The 6,098-nt window shown below is 41.6% G+C and overlaps 1 protein-coding gene across 3 annotated transcripts in view; it reads right to left on the bottom strand.

Moving 5' to 3' along the window:
- aplp1 (amyloid beta (A4) precursor-like protein 1) overlaps positions 1 to 6,098 on the bottom strand; it is a 104,452-nt gene that overhangs the window by 32,624 nt on the left and 65,730 nt on the right. The gene's annotated exons all lie outside the window — the stretch shown is intronic.

Below are 6,098 nucleotides of genomic sequence, written 5' to 3'. Positions count from 1 at the left end.
GGTATACCTTTATTAGTATAGTACCGCGATACTAATGAATTATATTCGGTACTATACGACCTCTGAAAAGTAACGGTCCACCTCCCACTCGCACCCACGTCGTCGTTGTGTCATTGCTGGTTTACGAGCAGAGGAGCATGTTTGGCAGCTCACAATCACTGAGTACTAACAAGCAGACAGTGTGTAGACAGAAAAGGGAGAACGGACACATTTTGGCTGATGAAGGTGAAAATATAACACTGAAACGCTCTCGGGAAGAGGTGCTTTAAGACATGGCTAGCTAGCTAGTAGCTAACGTCCAGCCCCAGTCGGCAGTGTTTTAGCTACTTTTATATCACTAATCCTTGCCTTCATGGCGACAAATAAAGTATGTTTCTTACAAGTATTATCCCTGCAGGACGAGGAAAAGTTAAACATGCTTCACTACACACCGTCGTTCACTGGCGTCACAATGTAAACAAACGCAGCTGGTGGATCTACGACTAACATCCACTGTAATGATACCAAGTACAGGAGCATATGTAGTCGATACTACTATGATTACGTCTATTTTTTTGGCATCACAACATTTTTTTTAATTTTTTTTTTATGTATATTATTTTTATAAACTCAGGAAATACGTCCCTGGACACATAAGGACTTTGAATATGACCAATGTATGATCCTCTAACTACTTGGTATCGGATGGATACCCAAATTTTTGGTATCATCTAAAACTAATGTAAAGTAAAAAACAACAGAAGAATTAGTGATTATTAAATTTTAACATAAGTGTAGACAGAAAATATTGGTATAGAGACAACACTATTTCATAACAACTTATCCCATAGGAAACAATGTCGCCTGAATGAATGTTACGCTATTATACAACTGGTGAAGTAATATTTTGAACTGCCATGCAAGTATAAATAAGTGCTATTTAGTGTATAATCAAAGTACAATCAAGTAAAACTACCCACACGTACAACACTTGACGGAATAGCAAAAGTGTTGCCAAAAAAGTAGTAACTTATTCCAGGTTGTAGAGTAACCAATACAATTTTTTGGCGGTAACATCACGAAAATAGCCCAAGAAAAAGCACATGCAGCATTAATACGTACTAATGCTCACTAGACTAGTCTCTGAAGCTTTATTTTGTTTGACACAAACTAAGTAATTGTGAAAAATATAGCCAATTCTAACACAAATATGTTTTTTTTAAACCACTAATTGTGTCATCAGCTAGCCAGTGGTGTTCTTATTATAGTTTTTGCTTTGAAAAATGTAATTTTGAGCAAGTTGCAAACAGCACCTTTGAGATGAAACACTAAGCTGTGCTGTCCAGTTGTTGTCTTGCTTTCTTACACCTACATGTCTCATTTGCAAGTACTGTACTGTAGTATGTAGTCGACCTTGCATGAAGTTGCTGTCACACCTATGGATCATGTTTTGTTTTGTCATGTTATGTTTTGATTTTGGACATTCAGTCACGTTGTGCACTTCCTGGTTTTGTTTGTTTCCATGCCAACGCATTAGTTCCCACCTTGTCACGCCCCTGCCCTCAGTCCCGCACCTGTTCCTGATTATCACAGCCAGTATTTAAGTAGTTTTCTTTCTGTTCATCAGTCTGGGAACTTTGATTTCATTGCCTTTCATACTTCATGCCATGCTTTTCCATTCATCCACGCCAGGTAAGTTTTTGTTTGTATTTATGCCTTTGATGGTATCTTTTGTTTGTTTGTAGATATTATTGCCATTGTGCTGTTTTTGTTCTAAGTTTTAGTATAGAATATTATCCGCCATCGAGCGCGCTTTTTGTTTTGCCTTTTTTTTATGCATTTTGAGTATTAATAAAAACAAACATGTACCTGAATTCACGCTTGGCTCGTCCTGTAATCCCGCTGCGTCGAAGGAGCACAAACAATCCATGCCCAAGCTTGACAGTTGCAATTCCAAGACGCTAGAAGGCAGTGGTGTATGGGCTATGGTGTTTTGCCTTAGTTAGGAAGTAGTCTTTGCCGTTAAGTTGAATGTGCTAGTCTTTTGTTGTGTTGAGAAGTACAAAGTGTTTTACTGTAAGTATTGTATTTACTACACACCAGTTGTTTGATTATAATGTGCATCTTAGTTGTAGTTTTCACAACCAAAAAGTAAAGGCGTTGAAAATGCTAATCAGTAGCATGTCTACGACAAATCAAATGTAAATTAGCATCACGCTAACATATTTTGAAAAGTGCAGCTTTACTGTACTTTTAAGCGCCTTCTTGTTTTATTGAAAATTGGAAAGTTAACATGGGGCAGTCCAGCTGAGACCACTCCGAGTACTTGACTGCTTGTTTCACGACCAAGTGCCAGTCTGCAACCAGATGTGAAGTCACGCGCAACAGAGGTATTGAAATATGGCATGTTTGATTTGACGAAAATTGGTCTCTGGTAGTAGGGGACCAAAGTACGTCAGTCCTTTAAAAGTACCTAATTCGGCACCCATCCCTACTGTTGACTATTTGTCCATTACTTAACCGCTTCTATGTTAGCGACCTCTCTTTGTTTTTAATGTCTATTTTCTGCTAGATCTACTCTTTATTTTATGCTGCCCTTTTTTTTGCTGCAGCTCTTACATTAACTGTAATATTGTACATGGTAATTGGGATTTGTTATTTACTACAATATAATATAATATCATATATCAGTATATATTATATACTGTATGTATAATATGGAAATATTACATATATGTTTGTGGAGGTTGTCTCCTAGTAGGTGCTGCTGATCACACACTTGCACTTGAGTCCAGCGTTCACAGTTCCACAAAGCTTTATTGCTCATCAATGTTTGTAACACGACTCTTGACTTTTCAGTCCGCCTCATCAAATGTTTGTAACTTCCTTCTCTCCAAGCCCTCCTCCTCCGACCGCTACTGATGAAGACAACAGGTGATTAGACAACTATTCCCTGCTGGGCAATCTAATCACCTGGTAGCTGTGTTCCAAAGCTGGCCCTGGCACACCCCGCTCCTGCAGCTAGCGTGCCGACCACGCCCCCCTCCACAATGTTTTATTTTATAGTGCTACTATGGTGCATTTTTAGTGTACGCCCTCTTTTTGTGCCCTTGTGTGCGCGATCCTTTCCACCCTTTGTAAATGAGCTGCTGTGTGGAACAATTTCCCTTGTGGATCATTAAAGTTTGTCTAAGTCTAAGTCAATTATTATGTGTATGTCTTTGCAAGGCTCTGTTATATCTGACTTCACCAAATGGTAGCCGTAAAAAATTAAAAAAGTTAAAAAAGTCAAAGAGGAGCACTTGGTTAAACCCACTCAAAAAGCTTTAATAAGACAGGAAAGACTGCTGTTTTTAACAACGTCCAATGTCCATCATCCATTCATACATTTTCTACCACTTGTCCCTTTTTGGGGGTCGCACCAACGATTAACTCCACATGTGTATTTTGGTAACACTTTATTATGGGGAACATATTCACCATTAAAGGCCTACTGAAACCCACTACTACCGACCACGCAGTCTGATAGTTTATATATCAATGATGAAATCTTAACATTGCAACACATGCCAATACGGCCTGTTTAGTTTACTAAATAGCAATTTTGAATTTTCCGCGAGGTATCCTGTTGAAAACGTCGCGGAATGATGACGCGTATGATGACGCGTGCCGTCACGGGTTGTAGCGGACATTTTTTTCCAGCCCGATCCAAGCTATAAGTAGTCTGCTTTAATCGCATGATTCCACAGTATTCTGGACATCTGTGTTGCTGAATCTTTTGAAATTTGTTCAATTAATAATGAAGAACTCAAATTAGAAAGATGGAGGTGGGAAGCGGTGCACTGCAGCTGCCTTTAGCATCACAAACACAGCTGGTGTTTCCTTGTTTAAAATTCCCGAAGGTGAAGCTTTACTATGGATTAGAGCGGTCAAGCGATCCCGACCAAATGTCAACCGTCAGGTTTCGATGAGAAAATTGTGGTAATAAGTTGGCTCTTACTGTAGACATCAGCGGAGCTTACGTCCTGCTGCAGCTGCGTGGCTTCCCTCAGAGACACTGGCGGTCACCACACCCGTGGCCACACCCCTCTGACTTTCAGGTACTATATAATCTCACTAAAACATTAGTAACACAATAGGCAGGTAAGGGATTTTCCAGAATGATCCTAGTAAATGTGTCTAATAACATCTGAATCGCTCTCACTGCCCTCTCATTTTATTTATTTTTTTTCCTTTTTTTTTTCCTAGTCCTTCACTCTCATTATCCTCATCCACAAATCTTTCATCCTCGCTCAAATTAATGGGGGAATTGTTGCTTTCTCGGTCCGAATCGCTCTAGCTGCTGGTGGCTATGATTGTAAACAATGTGAGGATGTGAGGGGCCCTACATCCCATGACGTCACGCGCACATCCTCTGCTACTTCCGGTACAGGCAAGGCTTTTTTATTAGCGCCCAAAAGTTGCGAACTTTATCGTCGATGTTCTCTATTAAATCCTTTCAGCAAAAATATGGCAATATCGCGAAATTATCAAGTATGACACATAGCCTGGACCTGCTATCCCCGTTTAAATGAACTAAATTAAGTCTTTGTTACTTACAATATGTCCTCGTAGTGTCCAAATAACTCTTAATTAAGTCTTTGTTACTTACAATATGTTCCCCAAACTAAAGTTTTAACTGTATTTTTTATTCACTTTCTGTGTATTCTTGTATATTTTTCCACTCCTCATGCCGTGACATGAGCTGCCGTGCAGAAAAGACGTGCATATATAAATACTGTCATGTTTGTCCTTCGTTTTCGAAGATGACCAGGTGACTTCACGTTGATTTGTGTGTGCAAAGATGGCTGATGAGGCCAATCCTTGCACGGAATGACCGGCTGCAGTGAGGGCAGGTTATGGCTGGGGGGTGGCTGGCTGAGAGGGAGGAACTAATTGTAAGTGTATATTGTGTTTTTTATGTTGGTTTAATTTTAAAAAAATATTTTATTTTTTTTTTTAAATAAAAATGTGGTTGGGGACCACTGTGCTGCACCATGCCAGAGTGCAGAGTGCCAGTTCGAACGGTGTTGGGCATCGGCTTCCCAGGTCTTTGGGTCCAGACCACAGCCCTTGAGACTGGTCTTTAGGGCGTCCTTAAAGCGTTTCCGCTGTGTGCCTCGTGAGCGCTTTCCATGGTGCAGTTTACCTTACAGAAGCATTTTTGGTAGGCGTTCGTTTGACATACGGCAGACATGGCCAGCCCATCTCAGCTGGGAACGCTTGAGGATGGCATAGATGCTCTCCATCTCAGCCTTGTGGAGGACCTCAGTGTCTGGGATCTTGTCCTGCCACCTGATGTTGAGCAGCCTCCTGAGGGATCTCATGTGGAAGGCGTTGAGTTGTTTAGCCTGCCGGCTGTATACAGTCCAGGTCTCACAGGCATACAGCAGGGCAGGTAGGACAACAGCACGGTAGACATTAAGTTTGGTCCATAGGCTGAGCCCTCTGCGCTCCCAGACAGAACTGCGGAGTCGGCCAAATGCAGCACTTCCATGCGCTATCCTATACATGACTTCCTTGTCAATGTTGCCCATGCGTGACAAGGTGCTACCCAGGTAGAGAAACTTTTCAACAGCTTTAAGGTCTTCACCATTCACGCTGAGGAGGGACTCAGTGTATGGGTCTCCAGGAGCAGTTTGATGCATAACCTCTGTTTTCTTTGAACTGATGGTGAGTCCATAGTCTGAGCATGCTGTGGCAAAGTTGTTCATATTCAGTTGCATTTCCAGCTCGTTGGAAGCATTCAGGACACAGTCGTCCGCAAAGAGGAAGTCGCAAACATTGGTGGTCTGTACTTTTGTCTTTGCCTGGAGTCTTCGCAGATTAAACAGTTTGCCATCAGTACGGTAGCGCAGGTCTATCCCCATGACCCCAGACCGAAAAGCATCTGTCAGCATGGCTGAGAGCATCATGCTAAACAGAGTGGGTGCCAGACCACAGCCTTGTTTGACACCATTTCCACATGGAAAGGCTTAGATGATGCGCCGTTGTCCTGGACTTGTGCCTGCATTCTAGGGCTGTGAATCTTTGGATGTCCCACGATTCGATTCGATATCGATTCTTGGGGTCACGATTCG

The sequence above is a fragment of the Nerophis ophidion genome, linkage group LG11 (genome assembly GCF_033978795.1).
Source record: "Nerophis ophidion isolate RoL-2023_Sa linkage group LG11, RoL_Noph_v1.0, whole genome shotgun sequence".
Classification (NCBI taxonomy): Eukaryota; Metazoa; Chordata; class Actinopteri; order Syngnathiformes; family Syngnathidae; genus Nerophis; species Nerophis ophidion.
Note: the sequence above shows the minus strand (reverse complement) of the source record. Positions and strands in the feature narration are given on the sequence as shown.